General features: G+C 42.7%; 1 protein-coding gene across 2 annotated transcripts in view; it reads right to left on the bottom strand.

Moving 5' to 3' along the window:
- Positions 1-16,506, bottom strand: part of slc25a26 (solute carrier family 25 member 26) — a 57,509-nt gene that overhangs the window by 19,434 nt on the left and 21,569 nt on the right. The gene's annotated exons all lie outside the window — the stretch shown is intronic.

Here is a 16,506-nt window from a genome sequence, read left to right as displayed (position 1 = left end):
ATGGACGAGTTCGCCGATGTCCACAAAGGCTCATCTTCAGCTTCTTCTTCTACTCATCATCCTCCCGTCTTTCCTGATTCTGATGGAAGGTTGTTGGGAAGGAGGGAGAGTTAAACCTGATGGGAGAAGCCCGAGATTGACTCAGACAGGAAGTTACAGCAGAGAGGAAATCGATGACCAAACAGACACACACACACACACACACACACACACACACACACACACACACACACACACACACACACACACGTGTGACGCGCGCGCACACGCGTGTCCTGTCATCTGCAGAAAGAGCAGAGCAGGACAGGAAGGAGGACAGGAAACAAAACCAAAGAGAGACATAAATAAAGTGACACTAAGTTGTGTCATCAGACTTTGATCAGAGCAACAAGAGGAACATTCCTCCATCTGCATCGCCATCTTCTCCATGTTCCATCCGGCTGCATCAGCGTGCTGCTGAATACCAGAGCGATCCGACAATGACTCAGCCGGAGCACGAAGACGATGCATGAGCTGCATTTATGACACCTGACAAACTAATGAAGCACTTTGTCCAAACCAGCTGGTTTCATATAAACACTCAGATTTCTGCTCTTTCACAGCTATAAACAACTTCCAGATTTATTTAAGGCAACTGAAGTTCTGTGAGCTTCGGTCAGGGCTCAGCTGATTCTGCTGACTCATGGTCAGGGCTCAACCGATTCTGCTGACTCATGGTCAGGGCTCAGCGTATTCAGTTCATGTGATGTCTGTAGGGTTAATGTGCTGACTCATGGTCAGGTCTCAGCGTATTCTGGTAGGTTACATTTAAGGGATAATGCCCGACGAGGTGTCCATTATCAGAAATTAATGGACGACGTGGGGGCGTGAACTGTCCGACGCGAAGCGGAGGATTCTCCCATCCTCAGTCTGCACACTGCAGCCAGGGGTAAATGTGGGGAGCTCAGTGTGTATGAACGTGAGTGTGTGTGTGTGCGTGCGATGGCTGGTTTCTATGACAGGAGAAGAAAAATGTCTGACGATGTCTGTCCAGATATATTATTTCTGCCCGTTTGTCGCTAACATTTCTGTTGCCACGGTTACCAACTGCTGTTTGAGTCAGCGCACTGATTTATAACTATTGGGCTATTTGACAGAACTTTTTATAACTGGTGTCCATCATCACTTTTAACGGGACACCCTGCAACCAATCAGAATCAAGTATTCACCCAGACCATGGTATAAGAATGTGATGTCTGTAGGGTTAATGTGCTGACTCATCGTCAGATCCCAGCTGATTCTGGTAGGTTATGTGTATGGCTGAAGGGTTAATGTGCTGACTCATCTTTAATCCAACTGGAATCAGGGATAATGACTCTACCACATGTAAAACTTTCTGTATCAGGATCAGACTGGCTGCAGCTGGACTAAGTAAGAGTTTTTCAGAGATTTCAAAGAATTTCTGTGCCTTAAATCTATTTTCCAGGGGAAAATAATCCCTGCTTTTCTGCATTTCCAAGGCATCACAAAGTTAAATGTGTTCTGAATCAGGCTGATTTTACTTGTCGGTGCAACAGTCAGACCTGCTGCAGCTGTTCTGGTCTTTCGACTTCTTGTTTCACTCCTTTAACTTCTCAACTCTTCTTCCACAAACTCATTTCAAGTTTCCGACTGAACGTTGTCCTCGACAAATGCCCTGAACCGAGCCTGGACGTTGTCCATCCTCTGAATGGCTCAATTTACTTCAAACTATCTAAACTTAGCAGAATAAAATAGTAAAATAAAGGGGATAAGGGACAGTTTTTACCGTAATACCAGTCAATATGCACAGAGGCTTTTTGTAAATTGGTAGTAAAAGAAAATTCATTCATGATGCTTTGACTCGTCTGCAGGTTGTTCATCTGTCAAATCATCAATAAGCAGCAGCAACCTGATGCCACTGGAAGTATGGATGTTGGTGGTGGTGTTGTCTGATCATGAGAAGTCTCCATACTTTACTCCACCCTGCTTTTTCCGACAGGTTAATTTCAGTTTCAACTGTACAAACAACGCGGTTCCAGAATGGCTCGAGGCCTCTGAATGGTCCGAACCCCGTCGACAGCGAGCGTTTGTGTCTGCAAAGCCTTGAATAATTAAAATCCTCCCATGAGACAGCTCATGTTTAATAATGGGAATATAAACAGTATAAACGCTGGTGAAATATATCTGACTGCTGGTTTCCATAGCAACCTTCAGCTCACACTGGAGCAGAAAAGCAACTAATTTTACCCCCAAAGTTAGCCTCTTACTTGAAAAAGCTCCCTGGTACATAGAGAGAGAGAGAGAGAAGGTAGTCCATCTGGTTTATCCAGGCAGACAGAAGCAAAGCGAGTCCTCGGAGAAGATGGAAAAGTTTTATTTGACGTGCTCGGCGTGTCTGGTATCCAGCCCCCTGAAAGTGCAGCGTGATAAAAGTGCACCTGTGTTTTATTAGAAGAGTTCTGCTTCTCCAGGCCAGGAAAAGAGAAAGAGAAGAAGAGATGGAAGGGAACAGAAAGAGGAAGGCTGCATGTAAGCACAACAAATTATACGTATAACTGCATGTGAGAGCCCTAAATTACACATTGGTAAATATGTTTGCTGGTGCCAGAGGGTGACTGATAAAGTGTTCGCCGCGTCTTCCACCACCACAAGGTCACGTTTACGATCTTTACCAAAGTGTTGATGGTGTAAACGGACGTAAAATGTTGCTGACTCAGCAGATGGAGCGGAATACAAAGTAAAGCATTTTATAATGAAATTTAAAAAGAAAAAAAAGAGAATTATTTGATTCATTGTTGTAAAAAGCAGTCGTTCCTAAACTTGGAGCCCCGGAGTCACAAGGGGGAGGAAACGACGAGGCTCAATAGTTTTTCAGTTTTTTAACAGCCACAAAAATGAAAGAATGACGGACAAATCTGATCTCAGGCCTGAGCCAGTAATGGTGAATGATGGGTGATGAAGAATGACCATCATGTTTTAAAACATTAGCATCTCTCAGTATGACGCTACTGTCCTCAATACATAGAAAATTACATTTTACTTACTTCAGAAGTAAACTACTCAGATTACACAGCAGGTAAATAGAGTGGTTTTACTAAAGCACAACCCGACTCCCCTCGTGTAAAGTAGTGCGCTCCATAAAGCATCACGTGATAGCAGAAGGATCAATACTTCCATGGTTTTAACTAGGGCTGTTCGATTGATCGGATTTTAATCTCATTACGATCTGAGTTTTCAACGATGATAAAAATAAAAGGGTGTGATTATTTTCCTCTCTGCAGTTTCCTCTCCTGCTGTCTTCAGCTGCTAATCGAGCGTCTCTGGCATTTCAGCGCTGTGCTGTAAACTCCTCCCACAGCCGCTTTGCTTTCATTCAGACACTGTTGCCAACTTGGAGACTTTCTCACTAAATCTGGAGACTTTTTCTGTTAAAAGCGACTAGCGACAAATCTAACAGCTGGAGTTATTGGAGACTTTTCTGGTGTATTGGCGACTGACTTGAAGGCACATATTGTTCTGCAGTTACTGTAAGGAAGGAGCAGCGGGAGCCTCTCCCGTCCTAAAGCACTCCCAGGCGGCCAGTCTCAGTCGGCTCCGGCTGCAGGTCAATGTAGAATAACTGCAGTAGGTTGTGGAAGTTCACCTAAACATAGTTTATACCATTGTCAGTGACAACTGGCTGCATTATTTTCCTATACATAGTTCGGCCAGTTAAACACGGTAATATCCCTCCGTTACGGGGCGTTACCATAGCAACGCGTTAACCAGCTGGTTCAGATCAGCTGTCTTTTAACAGGTGAATGAGAGAAACGCGCTGCAGCCTGACAGCGGTTGTTTGGCATAAAACGTACATCCAGGCCAACATAAAATAGTTCCTATATAAGCGGTAAAAGCGCATTAACGTTCAGTCGTTTTCATTGTCTGGCTTTAGATGAATTGATCGTATTTAAACTGTAATTAATCAGACTAAGCTGGTAGGGATTCCAAACAGTTTACCGTGATTTGGATGATAGTTTCATTTCCAGCTTATTCCTTCTCTGCCCTGAGACGTACTGTAAAACGTTCCAATATAAATACACTGAAACAAACTGGATAATCTGCTGAAGTATTTCAGGCTTTTAGAAATGTGTCTTGGGCATTTCTTTGCCCAGGCAGCAGTGTGCTTGTCTGATTTGATCAGGGCTGGGCATCTCCTCAGGGATTTTTTCTGATACGATACAATTTGTGCTCAGATGTTCAACAGCAGACTCGAAGGGTGACACCGGCAGACCAGACTGATGGGGGATGAAGTTTCACACGTCCACGATTCGAGCTTCAGATGTCTTACAACAGATACTTTATTTTCTCAACATGTAGTTGGAAGAAAAGCCTTAAATGGAGCAATGATGATCTGATCAGGTGGTTTTCTTCAAGTATCTTTTAACAAAAAGTTATTGTTACTTCCTATTCCAGCTATTCCTCAACAAACATCTTAATGCAGAGGTGCCCAAAGTGGGGCCCACTGGCCAAAATCGGCTGGCCAGCACTTTGCTTTTGGCCCTGAAGTCATTGTTTATATCAATGCCCTACAGAGCTTGATGAAAAGACACTTTCAGTGTCATGAACCCCAATAAGACCAGACTCAGAGGGACCCTGACTGACTCACACCTCAATGACCTTGTAAATGGTAAATGGACTTGTACTTCTGTAGCGCTTTTTCTAGTCATACAGACCACTCAAAGCGCTTTACACTACTTGTCACATTCACCCATTCACACACACACACTCATCCAACACACTCATACCCCAATAGGCACATCGGGGGGCAGTTTGAGGTTCAGTGTCTTGCCCTAGGACACTTCGGCATTTCAGGGGAAGCCTGGAATCGATCCCCCAACTTACCAGTTGAAGGACAACTTCCTCCTGAGCTACAGCCAGGTGAAACCTAACATGGAGACACTGGTAATGTCCAAAGATCAACTTCATGTTTTCCACTAAGTAGCAACAACTCGCCTTGTTCAACATGCACAGTTTCTGGTTGTTGACACGTTGCACTTGGTTAAAGTTTAGTGTCTGTAATTATTGTTTCTTGCCCCTCTAACTATGGCTTCTATTGCTATATCGCCGATTAAGGAATAACATTTACTTTACCAAGATAGGAAAAGAATACACTGTATTTGCTATTGAACAATAATTAAAATAACTTTGCATTTTCTTGTGTTTCATCCATAAAGTAAATAAAATACACATTCATGTGTGTGGGTTTCTTATGTTAGAAAGAACATGTGCCATGAAATTAGCCTTCTTGAAGTAAGCTAATACTATTCAGCTGACTAAGATAGCAAGCATTAGTTTATCATTTAAATTTGTGACTCTTTGTGTGACAAATATGTTAATCATGTACGATGAAACAGACCCATTACATCATTTGTAAAGCTAGCTAGCTAGCTAGCTAACATAGCTAATAATGCTGAGTGTATTGTGTGTGCACAAACTTGTAGAGCTACTTTCTGATCAATAGGTTTGTTTTTCTTTCAAAACATTTTCTTGATTTCATAATTTGTCTCAGAATTTTTTTAAAAAGTGAAAAATTAAAAATTATCTGATGACCAAAAACTATAAATCTTAACTTCAAAACTATTCTGTCTCTATATTAATTTTTTCTTCGTTTTCGCTCATATGATATCTGTTATACTGTGTATTTAGGAAAAATAAACAACACAAACAAAAATACATAAAATAAAACATAGGGTCCAGTCAGTCATGCGTCTAACGGCAAAATGAACAATAAAAATTCCAATTAGCCACATTTCCGGTTAACTATTCGCACACACACACCTGAACCTCCGGAGCTCAGTATCAGCATCCGGCTATCCTCAGGGGACGCGGCTCCACTGCTGGGAAACACACATGTGGCGTGTTTTTGTGCATATTTTGGCATGATTAATAGGATTTCAGCTGATGTGTGTGTGTGCATGAGTGTGTGGTGAACGGCAGTAAACGTTTACAGGCTGATGCATTTTCTCGATGATCGAAGGTGACAGTGCCTCTTGCCGTGACTGTCAGCTATGATATTATACCAATATGGAGATGGTGTCTGTTGTGCCATTCTGCTGACAGAGTTCCTCTTTGTGTGTGTGTGTGCATCCTGGTCAACTGCAGCTGTGTCGCTAACTTTATTAGTATTCAGAGAGGCTCCAGGCTGTCACAGGTCCTTAGGCACTCAGCGGAGGGCAGGAAAAACACATGTCAAAATATATTCACATTGAGCCTGATTGCAGGCAGGCCAGTTGGCTGCAATTTGACGAATGACTTTTAATAGGTCATGCTGCAGCCTCTGCATACTGATGAGCATTTAGGAAAAGAGCAATGGTAATGGGGATGGATATTAAGAGACAAGCAGACAAATGCATCGATGTCCCAACCAACTGATGGGAGACATTATTTATCTTCGGCAGGAGTTTCCTTTCCAAGAAAGTGCCTCATTCTTTCCTACTTATAACAAAGTGCTGCATGGCAGTGGAAGGGCGTAAGAAAACCAACTTTACTGGGAGACAAAGTTCTGCTGAAATTCCATTTATTTTACCAATCACAAGGAGCATCACACCTTTCCTGGACTGGAAATAAGATAATTATGCTTACATTTAATATACTAAGCTTATTAAATAATGTGTGTGACGAGTGAGGGATGGATGGAGCGTGAGATCGACAGGTGGATTGGTGCGGCATCTGCAGACTCTGCACTGGAATATCAGAGTGAAGAAGGAGCTGAGCCAGAAGGCGAAGCTCTGAACTTTACTGGCTGATTCACGTCCCCAACATCACAGAAATAACCTCCACAGGAGTCTGGCATCATCTGAAGCAGCGATCCTCACTGTTAATTCAACAAGACGCACTCAATATACTAAGACAAGAGGAGACCCGCCACCCAAAAAACGCATTCCCATGCTACGTATCCTGCTACGTTGCCAAATCAATAACATTCAGCTTTTTAGCAAGGAATGGTTATCCTAAATATTGCACGGAGTAATGGCATTCTTATGCAACAGTATATGGTGAAAATACAATAATGCCTCCAGAATGTGGGTGTTTCTTTTTCAATGTATATACGGAGCTACCAACGGTGCAGCTCTTCGGCGGAGTTCGGTGCAGCTGAAATCAGCCAAAACTGACAACTCTGACAGGGTCAGTTAGGGCCGTTAGGACAGCAAAGTTTCTGCAAGCAGCCTGCAGCTCTTGTTTGTGGAGAGAACTGCAGCGTTAAGGATCATTATGACTTGTTTAGATAGCATTTTCAGAAAGCCAGTGGCTGCTTCACGAGCCGCAAGGCAAGAGTCAGAGAGACGCATGCGATGAGGAACACTGATCAATCCCTTTGAGATAGGGTGAGGAGCTCGGTCATCCGGGAGGAGATCAGAGTAGAGCCGCTGCTCCTCCGCATCGAGAGGAACCAGTTGAGGTGCGTAGGGCATCTGGTCAGGATGCCTCCTGGACGTCTCCCTGGTGAGGTGTTCCAGGCACCTGAAAATGAAAAATTCTGTACTTTCTTAGCATATTTCCTGTAGTTTCACAGATAGACACCACGCTGGGAAAAAGAGGTTTGCCTGAACTGGTCACAAACGATCGAATTAATTAGCTTAAAATGTTCGAAGTGTTGGAAGTGATCTGCAGTTTAGACACAAATTTTTAGGGATTCTTCACAAATGGGTGGAAATTAGCGGTGTGGCGAAGGTCTGTGCTCTCAAGTGCTTTTCTTGTTTTCCAAACAATCCATCCTCCACCTGAAGTCTTAGCGTTAGCCGCTAACATGAGAGGCAATAAGCTGCTAAACAGTTTACAGGTGAATGTTTAATGTTTTTTCCAGAGGTTCCTAAACGTTTTCATCCACAACATCATTGTTATTGACATTTTAAAGATCCGAATCTGGCATCATCTCGGTGAGAGACGCCGATTTTTGATGGAAACTGCGTAGCTTCTTGCACATGCCCCGATGAACAACGATTAAATAAATGAGATATACAAATCTACATGCCAATCTGTCTTCAATCTGATTTCTCATAATCTGATAATGGCTGTTATGTGATAAAAGATATTACATTTTGCTTTTTGCATGTTAAATTTTCTGTTAACTTCAGAAATCACGTGATCAGGTTTTGGGTGTCCATGTAAACTTGTCTGAACATAAACATCACATAAAGCAAAGCACGTGACTCATATGTAGAGGGTAACGACCACTAAAGGATCCTGCTGAATATGGATTTCCCATGAGCCTTTGCGTTTTTTTCACACTTGGAGAAAAGCGTCATCAAGAAAGTAAAGCTACGTCAACCTTTACTATTGAACTTTGAGATTAGAAAACTGATCTCAGATGACAACCAAACACAGAACTCCAGACATTTACCTCCGCCAAGGAGGTTATGTTTTACCCGGCGTTTATCTGTTTGTGTTTTAGATAACTCAAAAAGTTATGGATGGATTTTCATGAAATTTTCAGGAGTTGCTGAAAATGGGAAAAGAAAGAACTAATTTTTTTTTTTTTTTTGGTGGTGGTGATCCGGATCACCGTTTTGATCCAGGAACTTTTTAAAGACCTTGGTGGAGGTTTGTGCTCTGTGAGTGCTTTTCTAGTTTTAGTTCTTCTTTCCGAGATGCAAAGAACAAACTACAAACAAAAGTTAAAATAGAAACTTTCATCACATTTACAGTACATTTGACTTTATGTTTAACCAACTCTTTATCATCATTTTGGTAGAAAATGGGTCCAAAATGCAGCAATGGAGACACAGATAGACATTTATGGTGGGATTATATTATTTACACAGAGGATCCTCGTGGAAACTGTCACACTCCAGTTCTTGTTTTCTACAGAGAAGCAGAAACTCCCAGCTTGCTTGGTTGAAATGACTTGATGAAATGATTTACTACAGCAATGACAGCAAAGGATACCCCCATCATAGATCTTACCGTTCTAATTTTAAATCCCACACACAAATAGTCATTACTCAGTATTTAACTCAGCCAAACGCGATGGTGCAATAGACAACCCCAAAAAAATTCTTCCGTATTCTTTACACCAGATGTGGAACAAACGGGGGAAAAGAGCGAGCGATTCATGAGCCAAAGAAGTCGGCTGGACTCTATAGTCGACCAGCATTTGGAGAAAACGATGCTAAACCTGCAGATGTGGAATTTACTAAATGGATCACTTTAAATGAGACAAAAATGAGGAGGAGAGAAGAAGAGGAGGAGAGGACAGAAAGAAAAGAAGACAGGAGGAGAGAAGAAGAGGAGGAGAGGACAGAAAGAAAAGAGAAGAGAGTTTTTAAAAGAAAGCAGATGGGAGTCAGATGGTGAAGCAATCAGCAGCAGGCTGATTCACAGTGAAGAATTACTAAAGGCCATGTGAAGACCAAGAAACACACAGACAGATACAGAAAAAAAAGAAAAAATCTGAACATGCAGACGAGGCGGGCGCAGAAAAGTCCAGAATCTAAGTCCACTTTTATTACCTGCTAATGCAACAAGGCTGGAGTCAAACCAGCAGCCCACATACACACAAAACCTCCCGACACGCCCACATTCCATCTGCTGCGTGCTAGGAAAGTATGACGAGGAACTGACTGCGGTGACATGCCGATAACAAACAGGCACAGATCATATTTTAATATGTTGAAAGTTGATAAAGCCATTAATCATGTCAGAAAGGCAGGTGGCTTTGGACACCTCCGAACGATGCCGTGCCAAAGTCAATGAGTGGGAAGAAAGCAGTTCTGTTGTACAAACTGGAACAACATCTGAAGACGCAAAATAAAAAATTTTACATAAATGACACAAGTGAATACATGCCAGCAAGTCTAGGCTCATCAAAAACAAAAACACGCAGGCATTTTGCTTGTTGGTGCAGTTCTAATGAACTACAACTGATATGTGATACGGCATGGCTCTGAGCCAGGCGTAAACAGTCAATGGGGGGTAGCGATTACCTTCCGAAAATATCTCTGGCAGGACTGTTTCTGAAAACCAGCTGAAGCCAGGTCATTAGATAAATGTATATTTCATAATTTCTATCCTACTGGTTTATATATTAATCTTTGCAAATTAGAGACAAACTACACATTAAATAAAAAAACAACATTCTTCTACAAATTCTTTTTTAAACTGTAGAATAATATGACAATTAAAGAAAAAACTTGCATACTTAATAACAATAATAATAATTCAAATCAAAGCTTACATTTAAAGCTTCAGAACTGCCAGGGATGCTCCCAGGTGGTTGCCAAGGGTGGCCAAAGCCACCCTGAATAAAAAGCTGGCCTCCCCAAAGGCCACCCCAGCAAAAATAGTATTTTTTCTATTTATACCAACAATCATGAACTATGAACACGGCGTAGCATGCTTTGTTTATATTTGAATGCCAAAATCTTGCAAACGCTAATAAAATTAAATATTTTATTCAGGCACCTTACATATCAGGTCCTACTAAAAAGAGCGAAGACACCATTTATTCAGGCACCTTACATATCAGGTCCTACTAAAAAGAGCGAAGACACCATGGAGAAGGGCAATGTTGCCACATAAAATGGACACAACCACTTTAGTTTCACATTGATTCACAAGTGATTATTTTCAGCTAGTTGTTGTATTACAGCGCTAACATGTGGATGTAATATACGCGCTGCCACAGTTTAGCTAACGCTAGCTAGCTTAGCTTCATTAATATCATCAGCTACCTAGTTAGCCTTTCCCCTTGAAATAGGCTAATGTTAAATAGCTTTGTGTTTACAAACCTCTCCCCTTTTCTCTGGTGAGCTAGGGGTTTGTAAAACTAGGTGTAAAGCGAATGGTAACATGAGCTAACTGGAATGAAACAATGTATGTTCCTGTTTCATAGACTAATGCTACAGTTAGCCCATGTCTAAAGTGGTATTAGCCACTGTTAGCCCATGGCTAACACTGGCTAACGCTAGCTGTTGTTCATCAAATCAAGTCATACATAAGTTAATGTTATCTCACATTAGCTAAAACATTATTAGCATTATCTTTATACATGGAGAACATTTACAAACCACCTTGTTTTATCACCAGCTAACGTTAGCTGGCTAATTGTGAGAACCAAGGCAAGTGAAATTACAGTGAATTTGGGAAAATAATCAACTGCAGCTAAAACAAACACTCGCAAATATTTTTTAAGAATGTGACTATTTACAAAAGAAAGCCAGAAAGACGGAGATGGAAAGAGTTCAAAGTCTATAATGAATATAAATAAATATAAATAAATAAATATATACGCAATAGACCTCATAATATAACAGGTATTGGATCGGTTCTTGGTATCGGCAGATACCAAAACAGAAGTATCAGAAGCAATATGGAACAAAACAAAATAGTATGAGAACATTCCTCAGACTGGTGTCATGCTACTAATGCAGGAACCAAATAAACATCTAAATTAATGTAACATCTCACACAGCAGTGACGCTGCAAAACCTCTGAATAAACAGGAATGTGTGTGTGTGTGCACGCAAGGGGAGTGGGCTAAGTACACCTCAGGGACTGAGGGTTTCAGGCCCTTTTAAATAAATAAACAAACACATAAAAAAGGCAATCGATAGAAGGAGCCTGATCCGTCGCTCTGGGCCGGTGTTTGGCCTCTCACTTCATCAGCAGGTCCTGGGGCGGCGAGGGAGGGGGCGGCAGGGAGGAAACTGAACCGAGTGCCGGGGGAGGACAGAGAGACAAGGTTGGATTACATCTCTCTTGGTGGTTCGTGGAAGCTAAGACTTGATTTCCCGATTACAGAAAACAGACCTCCATATGCTATCTTGAGTTGAAACACACACATATGTACACAAGATCGCACCTGTCTTCATACTGCCTGCAGCCAGACTCCTCACAAATGATCCAACCTAAACCCACAACATGCAGAAAGCACAACACTCCCTGTGTGTAGCTCAGTTCCACAAAACCTACATTTGTCACAGATTAGCAAGACTGGGCGGCCGTGCAGCTGCGTGCATCTTGCAGCAGTACACTATGAACACCAGTGTGACTGCACTTGCTGAAGAATTCCACCTGACAGCTTCGAATGCCAAGGGCACTTTGGAGTATGTGTGTGTGTTTAAACAAGCCAAACCAGGGAGAGATTTAAGCGCCAGCACGTCCCCCCCCCCCCCCGAAGCCAATCGCGTCGCAGCTGGCTCCCAGTTCCTATGAGCTGCCGCAGCACGCCAAATCTCAGCACAGGGCAGTAATATTCCTGACAAATTAAGACTTGTTCAAAGTTGGAGAAGTGAGGTGGAGGGGGTACAGCGAGCTGGCAACGATTCAAAACAGCAATTCCACTGACATGAGATACGCTTCCCAGAAAGTCTGAATAATATTTATGTTGTGCAGATTTTTTCCTCCTCCAACCTGTATGCAGCCTTTTTCTCCAGATTATTGCTTCAAACTGAATGTGTGGAGCAAAACAAGCAAAAAGACGAAGCAAAAGCAGACAAACGAAACCAAAGCCTGATGCAGTTTTTTATTTTCAACCTGACATGAAGTCTGGTCTAGAAGCGAAAGCAGTTCTGCATCTTTTACATATAGTTTACATGTATAAACAGTATTGTGTGTTATGATTAAGGTTGGCCCACAGATGAAATCAGACACACTCAGAACGTTGCAGACATGCACTCAAAAAACATACCTTGACCATTTTATAGGCGTTCAAGCTGTAAATCTTCTGGTGGCGGATTAACTAGGCAACAATCAAAATGTCACAAGGTAGAGTAATGACAGTATTTCAGCTGAAATCATGGCTGCAGGTCAATCTGAAGCAGGTAGGCTGGATTCTGGTCTAATCTAAACAGGAAACAAAGTTGCTTAATCTTGATCAAACAGCTGGAAAGTGGAAAAAAAAAAGAAAACAAGAAAAAAACAAGAAAAGACGCAAGTAAAGAACGTTTTTGTATCGTGGTTCTCAAAGTATCAAAGTTCTCAAAGTCAAACTTACACCAAACATTGTTAAAAGGACTTCTTATTTTTACAACCACTCACTGGCCACTTTATTCAGCACACCTGTCATCTCCATCATGAGTTCACTGAGCTCCAACTGTCACCAGATCTACATCCAACAGAGCAGCTTTTCTCATGGTGATGAAGTGGAACAGGAGATTCTCATCATGATGTGATGGAACGGGAGATTCTCATGGTGATGAGGTGGAACGGGAGATTCTAGTCAAAGATGTAATTAAAATTTCAATAGCAAACAGGAAAATACTATTTTCCTTTAAATTATACATAATTTATTCCAGCAAAAGGCATTACCTGGGAATGAAACCTGCACCGGCTGCATAGACGAGCTGTGGTCGCCGCCGCCTGCATGTTCTGTCTGCGCAACCAGATGGGCTTTTTCTCCTTTATTTTTTAATTTAACCTTTATTTAACCAGGTAAAATCAGTTGACAACAACTTCTCATTTATAATGATGACCTGGCAAGAGGCCCCAACAAAGAAACGGACAAAACAAAACAAGAACAAACGAGGCCAGACAAGAACAAGTAAAAGGAGGCCATACAGGCAAATAAAGTCTCACAACCAAAAATAAAGAGATTATGAAGTTAAAACCACTTAAATAACCAGTTTAGTTCAGCCACAAGCATCCTTTTTCCTTTTATAAAAATATTGTGGTCATTTGATAAACGTGGCTCTATGCTACTGTAGTTTGGAATGATGATTGTACCACAGATCCTCTCCAGGACAGCCTTCAGCTCCATCTCAAACGCCCGGGGTGAGTTTGCAAGAGGCCAAACTAGTTTTCTGACAACATGCCTCCATGTTTGTAACACTTCACCAAACACGAAGGCAGCTTTTCAGTTTTTCTAGACCCACTTAGAGCAGCGTTTCTTAACTTCTGGAGCAACTTTGGTGTTTCTGTTGGCGGCGTAGCCTTCGCCGACTTCCTGGGCGAGACACGGGTCCTGCAGCAGTTGGACGTTTCAATTCCATGTTGTACAACTGATTCCATTTTTCATCCACACTGCAGAAAGCACATCATCGGTGAGGAAGAGCGCCACAAGATGACTGAAATATAAGGCAAGGCAGCCGTTGGCAGTTGACCTACATAATCCATCCTGGTCCGAGCTCTTCATGCCTTGTAACGACGAGTCATATGAAGCTTTGATCAACTTTATTTCTTTACATTTCAGATGCAGTTTTACTGACGCACCGAGTTGTCCAACAAATGGAAGAGCATCAGCATTAGAAAACTGGTGATGCAGCTTCATCACGCTGTGTTTAAAGGACGACTGTGGCGACAGGCGTGGTAACAGGCCATATGAACGCCATGACAGATGAATGGCACACGTCACCGTCATCCTCACCACTCCAACATGAAGACGGTGCAAATGCACTCTGGAAAATCCAGACCTGAGTTGGAACATGCAGCCTACAAAATACTCATTTTCTAAATCAGTTCAAACCAGGAGAGTTTGATTGGTCCCAGTCATTGATCGATGACATCCATGGCAGAGTGCATATTAGCGTGTGAGCGGTGATGTGATGTGATACAGGATGGCCTGAGGGTCAACCAATTAGCTGTTGACAGGAAGAGAGATGTATGGCTGCCTGATCCGTCTGAAGCTGGGAGCGAGACATGGGAGACTGGACAGAGAAAACATGCTGGTGCTGAGGGCAGAAGCACAACGTAGAGAGCTGGATGAGGGTACAGACAAGACCGCTCCAATTTCCTACCCCAAAGATGCTGCTCCGTTTAAACACTCCTCTTTTGTCCATGTGCTACCAAGAGGCTGTCTTTCGTTCTGTTCTCCATCAGTTAGCAAATCTCTAGCCATTTCTCCACGTTCCCTTCATTACAGACGTCTTCCTGACTGCCTGCTGACTGTTTCTGATGAGGCTTCAGCAAACAGAATCGTCCAAAAGTTTCAGGTCTTTTCTGGAATTTTTCATGGTTCTTAAGGTTCTAACGTTTAGATTTGTTAAACTGTCCTACACTCTTAAAGGCAACGCTTCCTGTTCAGAGTTTCCAACTTATCAGAAGGGAAAAAAAAACAGGAAAAATAGGAAATGAGAGGAAGAAACGGAGACGTGACTTCACATACAGCAGCCAAGAAAAGAGCGTTTGTCAAGCATTAATAAGGGTTTTGTGTGCCTGGGACTCTACAAGGTGCTCCTAAAGGGCGTTCCAATCAGACTGTATATAAAAAGATGGGCGGAGCCTCCGTGCCATCACCTGTAGGTTTCTGAAGAGCTAAATTGAAGCTCGGTGGGCGGTTCCTACCGTCGCCATCTTGGCAGGGGCATGCGTGTCGTTTCGCCCGGAAAATACAAATCTGGGCGAAGAGGTGGAGCTGAGAGGGGGGCTGTGAGTGTCATGGTGGATGATTGGCATCGAGCGAACTCCGAGCTTTCTGTAGCTAAGAGCTAACCGAGCTAACCCGGAGGTAACAGGAGCTAACCAGCTAAAGTAGGTAAGCGGGCTAAAGCTAAGTCACGTTGTTAACCGGCTAAAAACCGCAGTTGCTCTACGTTCTTCTGACTTGAAGCGGGAGACCGGGTACCTGTCAATCAAAAGGACACGCCCCTAAATATGCCAAATTTTGAGATTAAATTAGTTTTAAACAGGCGAGTTAGAAAAAAATTCACTCCCCCCACAGTTGTCATGAAGGTAAACCTGACCTATTAAACCTAAAATGGATTTTTGAACCAGGCTGTAAACATGTTTATTTCTGCTGTAAACATGTTTATTTCTGCTGTGAAGTTGGTCTTTTTAACATGGGAGTCTATGGGGATTTGCTCTGTTTTGCAGCCCCTAGTGGATGAAGGGAGAACTGCAGTTTTCTGCACTTCCACATAGGCTTCACTTTTAACCGCTGGAGCTTCCGTCCATCTTTCCTATACAGTCTATGGTTCCTGTACGTAGTGCTGCTGCAGGGCCCTGTTAACTGTGCACCGGGATCCGGAGTGAGTCCGGAAACCACGAAGTTCCAGATATCCTGGAAAACTGGTTAAACGACTGTTAAAACTAATGTTATGAATCCTTTTATGCTGCTTTGAGTTGCCACTTGTTTCTGCACGCTGCGGCAGGAAGAACTGCTCAGTACTCCCCTCTGTAGACCAGCATAAGGAATCTGCAGGCAAGCGAAGGGCCAGGTTCCTCCGGCCCACCTCATTCGGCATTGTAGGGTGGCGCGAGGGCTCTACAATCAGCAGCGAGTGCACGTCGGCGTTCCTGGAAAGATGATTCAGCTGAACCGAGATGAATGAGGGTTAAAAATGACAACGAGTACTAGAAGGTTTGGACTGGACAGAGGGTCAAAAGGTCAGCATAGTCTTCAGAGTTTATCTTCTGGGGAACAGGAATATTAGTAATTAATCCCAATTTACCCAGTTTTCTATCAGGTCGAGAGGGGTTATTCTGAAACCTCGCTAAGGAAAAAAATCTTTAGAAAAGAGCATCCCCATCTAACCTCTTCTGGGGGGGGAGGGGGGGGGGGGGGGGAGGGTGTAAGGAGCGAGGTAAATGCTG

Source organism: Telmatherina bonti (assembly GCF_933228915.1).
Source record: "Telmatherina bonti genome assembly, chromosome: 6".
In the NCBI taxonomy this organism is placed as follows: Eukaryota; Metazoa; Chordata; class Actinopteri; order Atheriniformes; family Telmatherinidae; genus Telmatherina; species Telmatherina bonti.
This window is presented reverse-complemented; position numbering and strand designations above follow the sequence as displayed.